Source organism: Artibeus jamaicensis, unplaced genomic scaffold (genome assembly GCF_021234435.1).
Source record: "Artibeus jamaicensis isolate MK-2021 breed Jamaican fruit bat unplaced genomic scaffold, CSHL_Jam_final scaffold_537, whole genome shotgun sequence".
Lineage (NCBI taxonomy): Eukaryota > Metazoa > Chordata > Mammalia > Chiroptera > Phyllostomidae > Artibeus > Artibeus jamaicensis.
The window spans coordinates 32,566,138-32,586,626 of NW_026522047.1; the positions used below are offsets into that span (position 1 = coordinate 32,566,138).

The 20,489-nt window shown below is 37.2% G+C and overlaps 2 long non-coding RNA genes across 2 annotated transcripts in view; both read left to right on the forward strand.

The window, feature by feature from the left end:
• Nucleotides 1–20,489, forward strand: part of LOC119056574 (uncharacterized) — a 332,875-nt gene that overhangs the window by 223,661 nt on the left and 88,725 nt on the right. The window lies entirely within an intron of this gene.
• On the forward strand, nucleotides 17,613–19,179 carry LOC128626301 (uncharacterized). Its single transcript, XR_008390228.1, has 3 exons — nucleotides 17,613–17,698; nucleotides 18,019–18,088; nucleotides 18,557–19,179. It is a non-coding gene; the product is annotated as an uncharacterized LOC128626301 (long non-coding RNA).

Sequence of the window (20,489 nt, forward strand, 5' to 3'; positions counted from 1 at the left end):
CCTTTTTTAGATGTTTATGTGCTCATATGCCAATCACTAAAAATACACAAGCTGACCTGTGAAAGTGTTCAAAGCCTTTTGGCCACATTCCCTGTTTAACACCACCACATGAGACTATGCTTTCCTTTCATCTCCTATATCCTGATATAAATATGGTTAAGACAGAAAAGAGGGTATGGAAAATGGGTGTAAAGAAGAGGTGGTCAGTTCTTTTCCTATTGAATCTGTACACTGGCCTGTTTTTAGTTACTTCCTTCTTTACCCTCCTATGTCTTGAGTCATCCTGCTTTGTTTTCCCTTCAGAAGTCATGTATTAAGTACTTATCATGTGTCCAGTACTACACAAAGAATCTAAAGACCCCAATCTCTGCCCTTAAGGAGCTCAGACTGATAGGTGCCTAGAAACCAAATGTGCACATGCCTGAGTTTTCACATAGAAGGACAGGTAATAATTTATGGGAATTAAATACCTGGAGTGAGAATTTGTTTACTACACAAAGGTATTCATTTTTATTAGAATAATGCTATTTCTTGCATGTATAGTGGAACCATCAACATAGTTTCTAGCGTATGTAATGAAAATCAGGCACAGGCCCAGGCACTTGCAGTCAGTCACCTGGCAGATACAGCGGAGAGCTGGTACTGAAGATTGGACGAGCAGTCTATCCGCAGAACTCCCAGCCTGCCAACCAAAGTTCGCAGGTGAGTCCCCCAGCTCTTGGCGTGGCGGGGAGTTCACTAAGCAATTGACTGAGCAAGGCCACTTCCGCCCACTCATGCCGTGTCTGCTTGTGTGTTTGTCCCAACACGGGCACCCCAGAATGACTGTTTGGTGAACACAAAGTGATGTTACTGACATAATTATGATAATAATTGTTATAGCCCCATGTTTTACAAATGTATTTTGAAATAGTTGGTTGTCGGAAAGTGCTTTCAGAACCTGATTGCTGAGCACAGGAAAGCCTCTTCGATCCACTGGTCTTAAGCTTAGGCCTTTGTTCCCGTGAAAGCCTGGAGCAGCGAGAGTGGCCCTGGGCAGGCTGCGAAATAACCCCCTGCGTAAACTCCAGTGATTTGTCAATGACTTTTATAAGCAGTTGCATGAAAACAGACCCATTCTAACCATACATCTGAATTATAGGTGTGCAGTCATACATGAGTTTTGTTGTCTCAGTAAAATTGCTATGCTATTGTGACTGTTGGGAAAATTGGAGGTGAAATAGGTGGAAGGGAAGACTAGTGTCTGAATCTGTTGGTGTGTCATGGCTGTGCCGAATCCCCTCCATTCAGGCATCTGCACCCTGGGCGGCACTTGTAGGGACAATGAATGTATGTCTGGAGAAGAATCCTAGGTAAGTACCTGAAAAATTAATATTGTTAAACATATGTGAGTAGCCTTGTTGAAAATTATTAAAAAATCAATAATTTCTTTTTGTTTGCCAGCAGTAATCTCTTAGAAACTGTAATAAAAGCAGATCCTAGTAATAAAAACAGAAAATATTGCAGAAGACCTATAAATAACCTTAACAAGAAATGTGCAGGACTTACATGAAGGAAATTATAAAACATCCTGGTATGTTGTTAAAAAAAAGAATTTAATGAGAGGAAGCCTTTTTCCTAGAAGGCAAACAGAATATAATAAAGATTTTATTCCCTCTAAAATTAAGTATACATATAAATACAATACAATTGCAATAAAAATTCCAAGTGAACTATTCCAAAATTTATTATTAGAACTAATGCATAAAGATGCTTAAGGCATTTTTAAAGAAAAAATGATGTGAAGTTTGAATTAATAGATAATTAAATATCATAATGACAATATTCAATCAAACCATATATGGGTAAAGTTCAGTATGGTAAATGGCAGTTTTCTAACAGGAATACATTATTCACTGTATAATGTTGGATCAACTTATTATTTATAATAAAAATATAAAATTAAATGCAAAAATAACAACATTAGTTTCTGATACAGACATGATTCATTGTATTGAGAGACTAAAAAGCAGTTGCATCAGTAAGAAGTAAGAGTTCACTTACAATGAAGCAACTTTACTCATCATTTCTGACGTGTAATGACCAAGGAGAAGGTATAGGCTGTCTTGGTGTGTTGCTATGAACAAAAATTACAAAGTCAAAAGAAGACCCAGACTTCCAACAGGGATGGCAAGCAAAGCATGGCCCAGACTTCAGCCTCCCCACTTTCCTGTCCCTCAAGACTCTCTTTTGGCCTGGAAGCTTCATGGAGCACACACAACGCAGTACTGTGCATACAGGCCCTGGCAAAGGCGCAGCATTCACGCAGGCGTCCTGGAAGGCAACTTGGCATATCACGTGCATCTATTGTTTCTTTCAGGATTTCCAGTTACAGAAATGTATCTCAGGGAGATAACAGGAAAAGTACAGCAGAAGAAAAATTTCTTTTAAATTTCTTGTTTTTAAGATTTTATTTATTTATCTTTACAGGAGAAGGAAAGGAGAGAGGGAGAGAAATATTAATGTGTGGTTGCCTCTCATGTGTCCCCTGTCGGGAGCTGGCCTGCAACCCAGGCATGTGCCCTGACTGAGAATTGAACCACAATCCTTTGGTTCACAGGCCTGTACTCAATCCACTGAGCTACACTACTAACCAGGGCAGAAAAATTTTAAATAAGCAAATTATTTACCAGTGAGGTGTGGGCTAAGAAGTAATGTACATTTATAAAATGTATCATGGTTCTTTAAAATGTTTTAAGTATTACAGTAGGTTTAAAAGTAGCCTGCTATTGGAGTTATAATTTGTATTTCTTCCACTACCAGCCATTTTAAGCATTAATCCCTCAATGTTAATTAGTAGTTTGTACTTCTCTGATGTGTGTCCTTGAAACATTTTCTTTTTTCTTTAGTTTTGTCACTCGCTGTATATGTTTTAAACTTCTTTTACACTGAGGCAATTTTATAATCAGGAAAAGCACATTCTTTAAAAAAAATCTACAAAGAATATTTGAAGAAAACACAAATGACTGGTTTGAGATTTGTGGAATATTCTTCCTAATTAAATAATGGAAGTCAAAGTTAGAAATACTTACTAGGAAAAGGTTACAATATGTTTTGAATCCTAAGCAGAGCAAATTGGACTTTATCTTAGAACAATAGAAAGCACTTGGAAATATCAGTTGGAATAGAGTGAGATAAACACAGTTTTTAAAGTATTATTTCCTCCACTAAGGAAAAGAGTATGGAACTGGCTCTTAACTGTCCAACCTCCTCCTATTTTTCTCCTAAACTTCTTCATTACATTTATGTTTTCCTGGTAAAAAACACATACATACACACAATGAGGTATAAATAGAGTAATGTCCAGACACCAAGTGAAAGAAAATGTTAGGTTCTAGATTAGAAATTTTGCTGGAGGTGAAGATATTAAAATGAGAAACAATCTTAAAAAAAGTGGTGAGGTGACATGCTGGAATAATTTAAAATGAGACAGGTCAAATCCTGCTAATAATGAAGTTTGAAGAGTAATCGTGCTGAACAGCTGAAATCAGATGGCTTTGATTATTCTGTCTCTCTAATCTGTGCAATTAGCTACCATTACAAATGAAAATATCTTTTCTTCCAAAAATGGTATAAATTTGAAATAGCCATAAATAGCCTTTGGTCTCTGATCTTGATTTTTTTAAAAGTGTTGATCCAAAAATAGAGCTTGTGAGGAAGCCTTTGTCCCACTTTATTTTTCTACTATTTGCAGCCCTAAAGCAGGAGGTGGTAGGCATTTCAGTGTTCCAAGAGCACTTCATTAGCCAACACATCTAGCAGAGAGCGTTCTCTGGGTGCTGCTATTCCTGGACTCCTTGCCAAGACCTTCACTGCCGAGGAGTATTCCTGACATTCCCATCCCCTCTGGGAAGCTGCTTGTAAATCCTCAAAGACACACCATTAAGAGAAGTGGGCTACTGACCTGAGAAAGGGGAAGAAACTGAACAATGGCAAAGAGGTAATCCTATTACTGTCCATGAAAGACCTGGAGAAGGTCAATGCCAAAGGCCTGGAGAAGGTTCCTCCAGACCCATGCCCGAAAGACCTAAACACTTAGTTTTGGGGAAGGTTTTCCTCTTTGGGATTTTGGATGTTTGGTATCTTTGGAGGAACTTTGTTCAAGGGACACCTTTGTCACTGGAGCAAATAATGTGTGGAGACCACTGCCTCATATTTTCTCTAGGCAGAGTGTTAAAGGGCCTTTAATGTCTCATTTCACTCTGTTCCCCTATGTGCCCCATTTGGTGTGGAGTGTCTTCCTATCTTAGGAACTGGGAGCACTACACCTTATTTCAAAGGCATTGATATTTCCAGGTTATCACTCAATCACCTCTATAAATTCCAGATACAGTCAAAACAGGTTTTCATACACATTCCTCTATTAAAACAACTTTTGAAAGTATATTTCCAACAGGAGAAAGTTTTCAGTTCCTATTAGCAGTGTTTCTTCAAGAGCCACTTTCAAAATACAGCTTCTGGATCAGCACACTCGCCGGGTCTTCATCTGAGATGCTTGTCTCTTAGTTCTCTTCGCTGGTTCTTACTTGTTCATCTTGGCCTCTGAATTTTGAACTTTGATGTGTTCAGCTCTTTGACCTCTTGCTTTCTCCACCCACAATCTTGCTAGTAGACGTTTATAGTTTCAAGACTTTAAATCTCTGAAATGAAAAATTAGTAATTCCATGCCAGACCTGCCTTCTGAAATCTGTGCTTATATACTCAACTCTCTACTTTGTAGTCTAAAAGACAGTTCAGAGTAGTATGTCCCAAAACTATTTCTTAAAATTCACCTCGAAATCACTCCTCTCTCTGCCTCAGGAGATTTTCCGTTTTATTTAGGGTACCAAAAACATCCATTATCATAGCCATGTAAAACCTTTCAGTACTTTGCCGACCATACTCTTCCAACATCCTGTCTGAAGTTCTCTCCATTGCTCTGGCCTCCTTGCAGATCCTTAAAACATGCCAACACTTTTGCTCTGGCTTTGTTCCTACATCCGCAAGGCTCACCTTGTCTCATCCTCAGACATCTGCTTAAGTATAGGGTCACCCAAAAAGTTCCCTTAGTTTTTACTGTACAATGGCACTTGTAGTGCTTAGTTGTCTTTAACTTTATTTGAAACAATTTTGTTAGACTGTATTGTGACAACTGTCATATCAGCATGTATTTCGAAAATAGTTATTGAAATGGGTGAATTTTTTTGCATCCATTTTAATATTGAAGATGGAAAAATGTGTAGCTTTTTTTTTTGGCATATTATGCTTTACTTCAAGAGAAGTAAAAAATGCAACTGAAATGCAAAAAAAAGAAAAGATTTGTGCAGTGTATGGAGAAGGTGCTGTGACTGACTGAATGTGTCGAAAGTAGTTTGCAAAGTTTCTTGGTACCATTGGTATTACGGCCAAATAATTTTTTTGTTGTAGGGTTGTCTTATGCATTGGAAGGTGTTTAGCAGCACCCTTGGCCTCTTCCCACTAGAAGCCAATAGTGGGAGATAGTCCACATACTCAAAATATCCAAATCAATAAAGTTATTGGTGAAAATGAAAAAAAATGTCTTTTATTTTATGGAAAAAACTAAACGGACTTTGGCCAACCCAGTATCGCCGATGAAGACAGCCTTCCCTCATGGCCATCTGTAACAGAGCATGCGTGCTCAGCCCAGCAGCCCCTCTCTCCCTTGTTTCATGTGCATATGTAGCACTTAAAGTCATTTCACTTATTTCACATTTCTTTTCACCTTTTTATTTGTTTAGTCTTTATTCCTCTAGGTCAATTTCCTTGGTTTAAAATATAACCTCTGTGAAGTCAGCTACTTTGGTTTGGTCTGTTTATAATATCCTAGCACCCAAGGGAGTGCCTGGTACATGGTAGGCATTCCATGTGTATTTGCTGAATACACAGATGTATTCATTTTTAATTCAGTGAAATAACATCAAGCAAAATTTTTGTGGAATAAGATGGTGCAAGACCATCAGAAATCTGAGGGTGTAATTAATTAATCCTTGATGAGAGGAGTTGCATCCAGTTGTCATCTCCTTGTTCTCAATTCAGACGTGATATATACTTCATGTCCTTGTACCTTACGGTGGTTTGAATGCAAGTCAAGAATCGTGCTTTTGAGGTTATAAATAATAGAATGCAAATATGAGTCACATATTTTAGATTCGTGTATTTTTTCAGCTCCCTATGTAAATACAGGGAACTGCAGATATGATTATTGATCTTAAACTCAAAGTTATCTTCCAAGGTTAAAGAAAAATGCTTGTGGGTGCATATATTAAAAATCTCAAATCAAGATTTAAGCACAAATACTGTGGTATAGCCCTAAATTCAATGTATGTAACTTGAAACATAACCATACTAATTTCATTGCCAAATAAATTATTTCTTTATCTCTAAAATTAAGAATAATTAAGTTTTGTACCAAATTAAGGTTAGATTATTTTGAAAATAAGCACCTTTGGATGCAACATACAAGCTAAGGAACTGACTGTTGTCTTGTAGCACTTACGACGTGATTGAACCAGTACTTCCCCAAAGGATCCGACCAGCTCAAATGTGTTACAGACTTCATCCTCTCTGGAAAATGTTTTACTTTCAAGTCATAATTGATTTATTCTCTAGTGACAGTTTACTCTATAAAATAAGCTAATCTTCTCAAATCCTCATATCCATTGGTGATGATGTAGAAAGATGAATTTTATCAACCAATTAAAATATTAATTTAAAACAGTATTCTACTCATAATTTAATTATTGTAACTTTATTTACTTATTTTGCCACAGGTTTATTGGTTTTTCAGTAGGAGAAGAAAGTTCTTTTGCTCAAGCATTTGATGAAAGTAAGAATCTCATTATATGGCCAATTATGGTTGATAAATTAGCAGCTTTGGAACAGTCCCAGAAAATCTGTCACTTTCTCACTACAAACAGGTTGTGTTTAACAAGCCCTTCTAGCACAGGTTAAACTACTCGATTATTTCCAAAGTGTTTGACCTCTTCCCTTGTACCCTGCAGAGAAAACTGTTGGCATTTAACCAACAGCGTGGAATCCTTGCCCAGGGTGAAATTATTCTCCGCACCCCCTGTCCCCCGCCAGCTAGTTGTCTGTTCAGCCTACTCATAGCTGAAATAGTCTAGTTTAGATCTAATAGCTATGAAGAAGGAATAATTATTTTTCTTTGAATCCATGTTTTGCTGGGTTTCATAAATTCCCCATAAACACACTTCAGTATTTTCTCTATAGAGTCAGAGATCTTCAATTGTCTGAGCTGCAAAATATGTCCAACTGCAATTATGTCAGTAGTTTATTGTTTTTCTTCAATGTGTGAACTATCATACAAGTTCACAGGAGTGTATGAAAACATACAGTACAGTGAGGCATGGAGGGAGAACAAACATTCTGTAGTCTTTTGTGAACCCGCGCCCCTGAACTGTGATTTTCACAAACGCTTCTCAGTTTTTCCCCACCTGAGTTCTAAGGGTCAGGAAGGCTAGAGTGGGTTGGAGTTGGGCATTTCCCTTCTCTCCTAAGGAAAAGGTGAGAGTTGGGTGTATCCTTTTTCCCGGGCCAACTTGGCTCTGATGACAAGCCAGTGCGTGAGGCTCTGGTTAGCCAGTTTCACCTGAGGGCCCACCTCATTAAGAAGAACAGCGTGCTGGGTTATATTTAAAACGGTTTCTTTCCTCCTCCCCCGGCCAGAAGCTGGAGGGGAGTTTTCTGGAAGGCGTACTGCGGGAACCTCCTTGAGATCCTGAAGGAATATTGTGGGAGTTTTTATCTCAGAGTTGTCTACCCCGGGCATCCACTGCTTTATCAATGACCGTCTGTTTCCCTGGCGTCGGTTCCCGCAGCGGCTCTCCTCGGGGCCTTCCCTCAGGTAGGCCGTGTCTGGTTTGCCAAGTCTGGGGCAGTGGGTCCCGTCCTTTCTCCTCCTTCAGGACCCCAGAAGAGTTGTTGGGTTTTCAGTGTCTTCAGCTTTTTTACTTGTTGTCAGGATAGAGTGGTGATGGCTCAACTCCTTACATACAGAACTAGAACTGGGAAGTCAGTCCATGTTCTTTTATTTCAATGACTAATATATTTGGGTCATGCCTATTGATTTAGTTTGAATTTTGTTCTCATCTTTACCATGTTTATTTATTCATTTCCTTCATTGTTTGGAATTGAAGGATTATTTTTTCATTACATTTTAAATGTTTTTTTGTAGTTTGCTTACAGTTCATAGCTTATTTCTGCTGGATATTGATTCCTCATGGATAGTTTCATTTTTCTCAGTGTGGCTGACAGATATCAACTGCGAGTCATTTCGAGATGGCAGCTGTCGGTTCATTGTCATTCTTTTGAAAGCATTGTTTTCTCTCTGGCTGCATGTAAGGTCTTTTGTTGGTCATGGCTATTCTGCGAGTTTACCATAATATGTTAAGATTTTATTTTCTCTGGTTCCCATTTCTTGGGCATATTAAATGTTAACCGGAGCTCCTCATTGGCTGTGAAATGTTCTCAGGTGTTCCTTTTTGAAATGGGCCTCTGCCGTATTTTCTCTATTTTTACATTCTTGGATTTTTGAATGCATGTATGTAAACATTTTCATTTTACCTTATACGATGGTTAACTTCCTCTTCATGTGGTTACTTCTTTTTTCTCTATGCTGCACTCATGATGATTTCTTTAGTTTTATGTTTCAGTTAATAATTTTGTTGTATAGGCTGCTTTTTAGCACATATATCAGTATTTTACTTTCAATTACCCATTCTCATTTCTAGAAGTATGGTTTTGCTGTGTTATTTTTTTCAAATTTGGTTGCTACTTATTAATTTTTCAAAGTTGATATTTTGAAATAACATGAAAATTCTTATACTATGTGTCAGATGTTGCCAATATCTGAAGTTTTTGTGAATCTGAAATTTGTCTTTGCGACTTCAGTTGGCATGTTTATGTTGTATGTATGAAGGGAGAGATTTTGAAGGCTTATATGAAAAATTCCAAAATGTTGTCCGAAGTTCAGAAATAGAACAAGTGAAACCACTGAATACCAAATAGTAATTAGTGAAAGTTTACTGTCTGCACACACAAACCCAGTGTGCAAACGGGAGCACTCAGGCTGGGTGTGGGATGAGACTTAGGGCTATGGTGTCACAACGCAGTTTGTACAGTGGCCAGGCGGTGGCTATTTATTCTTCAGTGGTTGGATATAACATTAGATTTCCACAGAAATAAGGCATTTTTGAAAAGTGGTTATCTCCTATGAATTTTAAGGAACAGTTTTGATTTTTAGAGGCATTAACAAGAAGTAGCTCAAATTAAGTTTTGCTTGTTTTGCAGAATAAGCTGAATCAAGTGTTGCTTGTATGACTAAATTGGTTTTGTCTACTGAGGGAATTTCGAGTCTGGTCTCTGTGTTTGATTTTTAACAATCTTCACCTGGCAAACTGGAGACCCAGGAGATCTGAGGGTGTGGTCCTAGTCTGAGGGCGGAGAGCTGAGAACCAGCAGGACCGTGGGAGGAAGCTTTGGTCTAAAGTCAGCAAGCCTGAGACCCCAGGAGAGCTGATGTTTCCTTGTGGGTCCTGAGGCAGAGAAAGCCCATCATCCCGGATCAGGCGGTCTTACAGGTGGAATCGTCCCTGACCTGTGCAAGGATCATCCTTCCACTGATGATAAGTGCCACCCACATTAAGGAGGGCAGTGTTAATTGCGTACAAAAACCTCTCCCACAAACGCTATCAGAATACCATTTGACCCTGTGCTTGTGCATGCGGCGGCCCAGTCAAGTTAACACATGAAAGGTACCACCAGACACCTCTGTTTAATTGTTGGTGGCCATAAGGTACATAGTTTCCTTGGAACTTGATCTATGGAAATTGTTTGAAAACTAGGATGAAGGTGGATTCATCTGAAAAGTATTTATATTACCAACTCAGCAACATTTAGAACATAATTAAGTTAAACTTTCTTAGGTGACTCAAACAGTATGAATTAGTTTAAAAACCTGTATGTTGGATGGCTCATGGCTTCCAATTCTTGAGAGAAATTTTCTCCTCTCCCTGGTGCATGCAGCTTCACCACAGACCTTTAGGGATGGGGATCTAATAAGGGTTCACCATTTTACCAAGACTTTTACTCTTTTATAAGCCTTTCTCTTAGAGGAATAAAGTTAGGTCATATTAATTTTTCTATCCCCAAACCCTAGGAGGTCAAAAAATTGTTGCCCCACTTCACTGGGTTTTAAGGTAATGCTCAGAAGCACTAGGGCCACTCAAAGTCCTCCACTCCCCACTTTCCGCCTAGGTTCTCCGCCTTTGCACATGCGCCCTCCTGACCTCCTCACTGCGGCGCCACCTCGTGCAAACATCTGTAAGGCTTTGTATATTTTTACTCCACACATTTTGTTATTTTCATGTGGAGACTCAATGTTACATTGCTAGAAATTAAACTCTTCAAATGATTAGTTTTAATTATATGTATTTTTATTTATGACCTAGGACATTCTAATATAAGCACTATATTTTAAGTTTACCTTGCAAACCAAATGACAGACGCTGAAGCCCTGATGTCATGCTTTAGTGATGTTAATAATACTAAAAGTAAGAAAAAGTTAAAAAAAAAAAACCCTCAGTGAAGTCATGAGTTGAAAATTTTGCACATTCTTTTGAAACTTCTGATTTTTCTAATAAACAAAACACATGCAGTTAGTTTCATTTTATGGATAATTCAAGGATGGAGCCATGAGATGTGTGAGATACAGATAAGTAATATTTTATTTTAAGGAAAAGAAGAATGGGATTAAAATGTTTTCAGTAGGTCATAGTGGCATGCCCAGAGTGGAAAGGCCTCATTCAAAGCTCTAGGGGGAAATGTTCACAAAATCTGTCTACTCAGTGCAGGGCACAAAATCCGTTCAGTTACTGTTTCAGATGTTTTCTTTATTAATAGTCAAAGGTATTTTCTTCATTAGAAGTTATAGGAATTCTCATATAGAATAAAACATAAGTAAATACTAATCTGTTCATTTAAACAATGTGTATCAAAATAAAATAGATCTAAATAAAATATATATGCAGCTACAATGTGATTTAGGTCTTTAATTCTAGTCCATTGTAAAACCTAGTGTGCACATCCTAGAAAAGCATGTTAATCAGGTAAACGCTGCCATCCTGCATTTGTCTCTTTTCAGGTCAATTTTGTGTTATTCTCCATATTTGACCGTGGCTGGTGTGGGCCCTATCAATTTGGTTGTATCATTTTTTTATTAAGACCAGTGTGTATTAATTAGAAAAGACCCCGGATGACTTGGCTGCCATTGCTTCAAGTCGGGACTCTGGAATGTCAATCACAATGAACTGATTTTTACGTTTTGTCTCCCGGTTGTCCTTCCTGCGGTCACCGAACTGTAGGGGACTGCATGCCGCTATTGAGGAGTGCATTTTCCTAGGCTGCTTCGGAAGGTTTCCACTGGTTTCATGGATTTTTCCAACACTGAGGTTGAAAACAACCTTATAATAACTCCCTCCACGTGGAAAAAAAGATTTTCGACAGTGTTTTAGTCCTGTTTTGAGAATGCAGCTCTTTGAAAAGATGAATTCATTTTTTTAAACTCCCAAGTGACAGTACTATTTCTGTCTTGCTTGAGAACACACAGAATGATTGAAGCTTCCTCTTCAGTAAGTCTTTAAATAAATTGATATTTTATTAAACAATTCAGCATTTTCACCTGAAAAATAGTGGTTTATGAGGTGACAAACGTGATCTTTTTCTGGTCTACTGAAGATGTTCGAAGGGTGTTGGAATTCAAGAACACTGTAATACAATAAGCCTGTAGACCCCGGCTCTTCAGGGCCCAGACCTTAGGAACAGCTGCTTGAATCACACTGTCGTGTGGCCGCTAACTGCACTTTCTGCTGTTTTTATTACTCCTGGGTTACCAGCTGGAGCTCTTTGCTGCCAATCATAGAAACACTTCCTGACTAAACAGGAAGTGTCATTACTGTAAGGGTTGTAACTGACTGTCTGATCAATAGGATGCCCCAGGGAACAAATTTGTCAGGCCCCGCCCCACGTTCACAGCACGCACACAGCCAGCATGCACTGTTGCTGAGACCAACCTTCCACCTTCATGCATAGCTAGCTGAGTTTGCAACGCTGACCTTCCTGCTCTGCCATGGCTTTCATGAGTAACATCCCTAGGGTCTGCTCTCGAGGAATGTGTCGTTTTAATAAGAAGATGCAACTTTAACGTGGGTACCATTAGAGGGAATCTTCAGATAAAACACACGAAATAACAAAATACGTTTCGTCCCTGTGAGAGATCAAGAAGAGATACATCATGGTTAAATTATTATCATTGAGGAAAATTCATGAAATAGAAAAATTTGGTGATGACGTTAGTTATATATAGCTTCTTTCATGTTTCCTACTCATCTGCTACTTTACATTTGAATTAACGAAGCACTATGACCTCAATTATAACAGAATTTGTCATTTCTGCTAGAGTGACAGTTCTATTGCAATTTTCATTATAAATCCTCTTTTCTGTGGATTTATATCCTGTGATGTTAATTTGTGTAAGAATTAAAGTTGACATTAAGTGTTTCAGGTCATATTAAATTTCTTTCTAAAAATTGTTTTAATAAGTATTTGCACAGAGCAATCAACTAAACCATTATTTATCTAAGAAAACTAACTACTCTTCCAACTAACACAAATTCATTCTAAACAATTAAATGTTACCAAGAGTCAGCCTTTTCTTCAGACTAGTTTCTGTTGGCATTCAAAGGTATTAACGCTATACTTTTTTAACTGAAGCACAACTGCCTCTAAATAGCTCTGCCTATTAATTTTTTTCCAATGATTATTCTAGTAGTGAATTACACAATTTTTCTTTCCTAGTCTTTATTTCATTACTTTTTAGATAGCATGCCTATATTACATTTAGAGAAGTGTTTATAAACCCCTGTGATGTTTATGAGACTGCTACCCATTTGCTGCCAAGATAACAGTCTATTTATTTATTTATTTATTTAGATGTAATTGACATATAACATGGTGTAAGGGGTGCGACATGTTGATTTGATGCATTTATATTGCAGTATGATTGCCATTGCAGCATTAGTTAAGCCCTTGTCCTTTCACATAATATTTATTTCTTCTAGCGGTGGGAATATTTAAGATCTATTTCCCTTAGTAAGTTTCATGTTGATAATACAATTTTGTTGTCTATAATCACTGGGCTGTGTATTATAGCTCCAAGACTTATTTATCTACCAGTTGTGAGTATATACCTTTTAAAGCATCTCTCCTACTCTTCCACTCCCCAGCCCCTGATAACCACCATTCCACTCCGTTTCTTTGAGTTTGGGTCTTTTTAGATTCCATGTGTAAGAAACATCATACAGTATTGCCTTTCTCTGTCTGATTTATCTCATTTACCATAATCACTTCAAGTTCCATCCTCACTGTTGGCAAATAATGGGATTTTCTTCTGTTCTCCTGGCTGAATGAGTATTCCACTGTTATCATTGTGTGTGTGTGTGCACAAAATCTTCTTACTCATTTGTTGGCACTTATGCTGTTTCTGTATTTTGTCTATTGTGAATAATGCTGCAAAAAATGAAGGTGCCTACATTTCTTTGAGAACCTGTTTTCTTTTGGATATGTACTCAGAAGCGGGATTTGCTGGCTCATATGGCAGTTCTATTTTTACGTTTTGAGGCACCTCCCTACTGTTCTCCATAGTGGTTGTCCCAGTTTGTAATTTCATGCATGAACAGTGCCCAAGGCTTCCCTTTTCTCCACATCCTCACCACACTTGTCTTTTTGATGATAGCCGTTCTAACAGTTGTGGGGAGATGGCTCATTGTGACTTTGATTTGCATTTCATTGATGATTAGTGATGCTGAGCTCCTTTGTATGTACTAGTGTGTCATTTGAATGTCTTTGGAAAAGTTTGTATTTAGTTCTTCTGTCCATTTTTGTTTATTAGAATTATTTTTTATTATTGAGTTGTGTACGTTTTTTATATACAGAGGTGGGCAAAAGTAGATTTACAGTTGTTTGTATGGAAAATAGGCAATAATTAATAAGTAATAATGCAGAAATAAACTGTTTCATGAACTCAAACTATAAACTTACTTTCATCGATCCCTGTGTTTTGGATATTAACTCTTTTTGACACATGGTTTGCAAAGATTTCTCCTCCTCCATATTGCTGCCTTTGTTGATTGTTGCTCTCATACTTCAGGAGCTTTCACATTTGATGTAATCCCATCAAACTTCTTGTTTTCTTCATTTTGTTTGTGCTTTTGTGCTATATGTATAAAATCAGTGCCAAAATTGGTGTCGAAGAGCTTCTTTCCTATATTTTCTTTTTGGAGTTTCAGGCATTATATATAAGTCTGATCAATTTTGTGTTTATTTCTGTGAGTGGTGTAATATACGAGTCCATTTCATTTCTCTACGCATGGTTATCTGATTTCCCAGCACCATTTGTTGAAGAGACTATCCTTTACCTATCATATGTTCTTGGCTCACCTGTTAAGTATTGCTTAAGCATATATACATGTATTTAATTGTGGGCTTTCTACTCTGTTCCATTGGTCTATGTGTTTATTTTTTGTACCATACTGTTTTAATTGCTATAATTTTGTGGTATATTTTAAAATCAGGAAATGTAATGCCTCTGCTTTTATTTTTCTTCCTTATGATTGCTTTGTTTATTTAGAATCTCCTGTGATTCTATATAAATTTTAGGACTAGTTTTTATTTTTGTGAAAAATGCCGTTGAGATATTTACAGGGATTGTATTGAATTTATAGATGACTTTTAGTACCCTGGGTTTTTACAGTATTAACTCTTGTAATCTGTAAACATTAGTGTCCCTCCATTTGTGTTTTCTTGAGTTCCTTGGTTAAACGTATTCCTAGGTATTCTATCATTTTGATGGTACTGTTAATAGGGTAGTTTTTAAAATTTCTTTTCAGATGTTTCATTATTAGTGTATGGAAATGCAACTGATACCTGTGTTTTCTTACCTACTCTTTAAACTTATTTACAAAGAAATGATGTTGAGGTTTTAATATGTATCCACTGGCATAATCATGTCATTGTATTATATTAACTACATTTTAAGTTAGGGAGTTGAGGAAAGATGCTAAGACAACACATTACTTCATAGAAGGAGATTTAAAAACTGAATTAATTAAAATATATTTTTGGAGAGTGGATACAGGTCATGGTTGATCCCCTCATCTTACATGTTATTAATTTTACTTATTACCGTTGACTATTGGTTTCTTTGGAATATAAAGGATTGAGAAAGAAATGATAAAAAATGAAGGGAAGTCTTTCCACTACCCCTTGCCATTACCTATACTTGGTAACATTTTTCCACCAATCCTCCAATTGTTCTGACTTTATGCTTTAAGAAAGTGCCTGGTGAATTCACGGGTGGGTATTTGCTTTACTACACAGCAGCATGTTGGGTGTGGAATAAGCCAGCTACCCTTATCAGTGAGAATTCACTCCCTCCACGGCCTTAAGCACCTATATTGGATCAGGTTAAGAATGCAGTATCTAGAATCTAGTAGAGGTGAACTCTGTAGTTAATCCAGGTCATGCTGACCCTAAATTTAACTTAAGGTTTTCATAATTTGACTTGACTGACAAAGTCCTAGCTCCCCAGTGATTTTATTTGGCATTATATAATTGGCCTCAGGTCTGAAATGACTCTGTTATAGGAATGTTGGGGTTTGAGTACTCAGTTTAAAAATGTTTGTATAGATCTTTTTTTGTACATACTACTTTAAAGCATTGAGCGAAAGTATTGAGTGAAAAATAAACCATCCCTAGTGTTTCTCTTTTTTATTGCTGTGTGTTTAAAAAAAATGAAAAATAGTCATTTTTGAACACAGTGGTTAGAAATATATTTTAGTTTGACCAGGTCAAGCCAGAATTATATGTGGTGTTCAGAAATTTCTGAAAATGCCCTGGAGACAATCTTCTCAGTATGACTTTATCTGCTGGAATATTTAAGAGAACCTCTGGATCTGGAGTATGTTTCCACTCTCTTGATGTTACTGACTCCAGCCCAGTCGACGGGCTGATGGACCGGAAGAGTGGAGACGGGGCTCCGTCCAGACCAGCACCGCCCGGCAGAACTTTCTGGGATGACGGCGTGTCCTGTATCTGCGCCACCTACTGCAGTGGCCAGCGGTCGCATGTGCTGGTTTAGCATTTGAAATGGGCCTTGTGTGATTGAGCAATTGAATTTTGAATTTTATTTAATTAAGATGAATGTAGGTAATTATAATTTAACTGTTAATTTTAGCTAATGAAAACTGGTTGTAGCAGTCACACGTGATTGATTAATGGCTGCGATACTGGACAGTGAAGCATGATGTTTTTCAATGGATGCAAACAAGTCACACGCATCCTCATTAACTGAAGCCAAGGGAGAGATTTAAAAACTGCAGGTTACTTTAATTTGCATCAAAACTTCTGAATTTTAATCTTGGGGAAAGAGTGTAGGAATTTGCATATGCTAATAGGAACATAGAGGAGTTTATGTCAAAGATTGTTCAGGAACTCAGGACTCTCTTCTAATGTCTGCACGTGAGAAAAGTTTACCCCATTTATAAAACCTCATGCAGGCAGGAACTTGATCTTTTTTCCCTTTTTTGTCTTCCTCCCGCCCTCTGTTTCTACTCCTTCCCCCTGTTCCTCCTCCTCCTCGCTCTTTCTCCCCCCCCCCTTTCTTTTCCTCACCCTCTTCTCCCTGCTCCTCTTTTCCTCTTCCTCCTCTCCCTCCCTGTTCTCTTCCCCCTCCCCCCATCTCTGTAACTAAAATGGATACACCAGGCTATAATAGAATAGGAATATGTGTGTTGGAATTGTTTTATTACTATATCCCTTACTATTATTATAAGACTGAGATGAAATATATGTAAACACTAAAAGTTGTTTCTTCTAGAAGATGGCATTAGGAGTGCTTTTTAAAAATACTTTTTCATTCATTCTTTGTGAAGTTTGTACACAGAACATGTATTATAGTACTTCCTAATCAGAAAAAAAATTAAAGCAAGCTACATTTAAAACCTATTTTAACATGCAACATAGCTTTGAGTCCCTCAGTTGTCCTGTGCAGGTGTGCTAGCTTGTGGAATGAATAAGATGAGCCCACGTACATTCTCAAATTTTGCAGAACCACAGAGAAAGAGAATCACAGATGGTTTCTTCAATTTACCACAAGGCAACTTATATCAAAGTGTAAGTTCTTTGCAGACAGTTCACAAGGTTTTATAATGAAAGTGGTTTTATGGAGTGGGGAAAGGACTAAGTATGAAGACAATATAGTAAAAATTAAACTTTAGTTTTATGCATGAGGGCCACATTCCAAGAATGAGGTGACTTCTGGAAGCAACTTATTCATTCTTTTCCGTGTGAATTTTCAGAGTCCATTTAAATGCATCTCACATTTCCAACTTCAGTACTCACATTTCTACTCAATATTTAACTGATTATACCCAGACATAATTTCTACGTGCATACTGTGTATAAGATTGCTGTTCTCATTCCCAGTGCATGATTCACAGGGAGATAAGAGCACTGTTCTCTGCATTTGAGGACCCAGGTGGTTTGTCCAGTTGTGAATCATACATACTCTGCCCCAGGGAGAGAGGTAAGATGGAGACTATCCTGGTTGCTGTTTTGAAATACTGCAGTCACTAAAATTATTATTTTCACTTTCTATAAAGTTAGCAGTCGTATATAGGAGTAGCAGTGGGTACACATGTATATATAACAAATGCTGTGAAAAAGGTTTAATCACATTTTCATAAATTTTTCAAATTAGCCAATCAGGAGTTGTAATAAGGCTGATCGTTTTTCAACTTCAGGACATTTAACTGTCCGAGACAGTTAGAAACTGATAATCCACTACTAAGAAATTAAGCTGGATTTTCTTAGCTAGTAGTTTATACTAATACTTCACATTTTCAGAAGGAAGTGGCTATAAAATGGAGTCCTTTTTACTTCCATTGAGGACGTGACCCTTGAAAGAACTAACTCCGTAAGTAATTCAGATGGAGGTGTGGGGCAAACGCTGAAGTGTATAGTTTGGAATGAGAAAGGAAAAGTAGAGTCAGTGAAGGTCATTAGAGCCTTCACGCCTGGGTCCAGGTGTACAGGTAGTGTGAAAGGAAAAAAACCATCAGTCAGGGCGGTGGGCAACTGGAACTCAGACTCCTCTTTTCTCTTCCTTGGATATGTGGCCTCAGGGAACTTAGTAAACATTTGGAGTCTCAATTTACAACACTGAAAGTGTAGTAATTAGACTGAACTTACAAACTCACAAATCAGTTCGTGCCCCTATACCATTTGCTCTTACACCTTGAGTGATTCTATGTCAAGTACTTCTGTCACTTGTCCAGCTGAGACGCAGTGCTCAAGTGGGTTAAGCTGAGAATTCACAGCTGCAGCTTTAATCTGCAGATTTGCTAAATGGCAGAGGAAATCTCATAAATTTATCCTCTTTTAGATATAATCACCGGTTTGGAATGAGTGATGGTAAAAATCTCTTATGAACAGAACGCAAGAGCTGAGTAGGAGCAGTGGCAACTGCTGCCCGGTGATTTGTCATTGACCACTTCAGAGCTCAGCCATCGAATACCTCGCTCCCGGCTACATCTTCTGAAAATAAACGAAAGTCAGTCATTTCTGGTCTGACTTGGTTGTCAGCAGTTCGGATTCTTCAGAGTGCTACTAATTTCTCCATGCAATTGAATGTGTCCAAGATAGCTTTTCTGAGAGATAGCTTGATTTTTTTTTGGGGGGGGAAAGGTTATCATTGGATTCTCCTAAATTGAAATAATATATGCTGTGTATGCTTAGAGTATGCTGTCTTTGAGCTGCACAGATTTTCTTCATTTATTGTAAACTATGATATACAAATGAATAAAATACATGCAGTTTAATAACTATAAATTGAAAACCCAAGAAACATTAAGAGCCAGAAATAAGACTTTTCCAGCAATTCAGAAGCCTACCCATCTATGCGCCCCTTCCTAGCCATAACCCCCTCTCACTGCTGGCCTTCCATTGTAAACAGTAAACATGCCGTGACTTAGTATTTTGCTTCCTATGTTTGCATTCCTAAAAGTAGATTGCTTGTTTTTTGAACTTTGTATGCATAGATCCATTAATAAAATATTATAGTCCTGATTTTCTGCCTTGTTAATTTTTTCAGTGAATTTAATTCATGTTGTTACATGATGCTATAGTTCTGAGTTTTTTGTTTATATTTTTGCTATGCAGTACTCAGTCAGTGGAGTTGTTTTTCAGTCTATTCTGTTGATGAATACATATGTTGTTCCAGCTTTGGACTATTATAAATATGCTGCTATGAACACCATTGTTCATGTTGTACATTATACAAGTCATGTGTGTGTCTTTATACTCACCTGTATCAGAATCTTAGGGATGAAAGTGCCGGATAAGGAGATTGCAGGTCTTGGGTAATCTAGACAATGAGGTCATTTGAGACTGCAATTTTCACTTTGGGAAGATTTCAAGTACTAATTCAATTACTTTAATTCAATTACAGGACTAGTTAGGTTTTCTAGTTTTTTTTGTATAAGTGCAGTAAATTAGATTTTTTTCCCTCAGAATTTGTCTTTTTATTTAAATTTTAAAAAGTGCTGGTATAATTTTCCTCTTAATATCCTCTTATGTGGCATCTTAAATAATGCTTTTTTTATTTGTGATAATAGTTTTTGAGACTTCTGTTTTGCTCCCCACCTTTAAATCATCTCTCTAATGGTTTGTCATTAAAAAAATCTCCAAAGATAAGCTTCTGGCTTTGTTAATCTTTTTATTGTATATTTGTTTTCTATTTCTAAAATCTTTTTAAAATTATAAGGCTTTTTTATTTTCTAAATTTTTTTAGTGTTAGTATTATGTCCTTTCTTTTTTAATATATCGACAGAGATAACACATCTATTAACTTACAATGTTTGTTTGTTATTAATAACATGCATTTGAAGCTGTGGTGGCTTTGCAATGTATAAATTTGGCCACGCTAAACTACACGGCCTTGCATACCCCCATATGTTTTCAGTTAGAGTGGGCCAGAAGAGAGTTTTGCACAAAATTTGGAGAGACATCTTACTTATATGTGGAACGAATATATATATATATATATATATATATATATATATATATATATATACACACACACACACACACATACATACATATATATACATATACATAAATATATATATATATATAATTAATTGAAACAGAGAAAAGATTTGCCTTTGCTGAAAGTGGATGGGAGGGTGGAAGGTTGGGAGAAATGGGTGAAGGTGGCCAAAATGTACAAACTTTCAATTGTAAGTTAAATCAGATATGAGGATGTAATTGTAATGTATAACATGGTGACTATGGTTAACAATATTGTGTATTTGAAA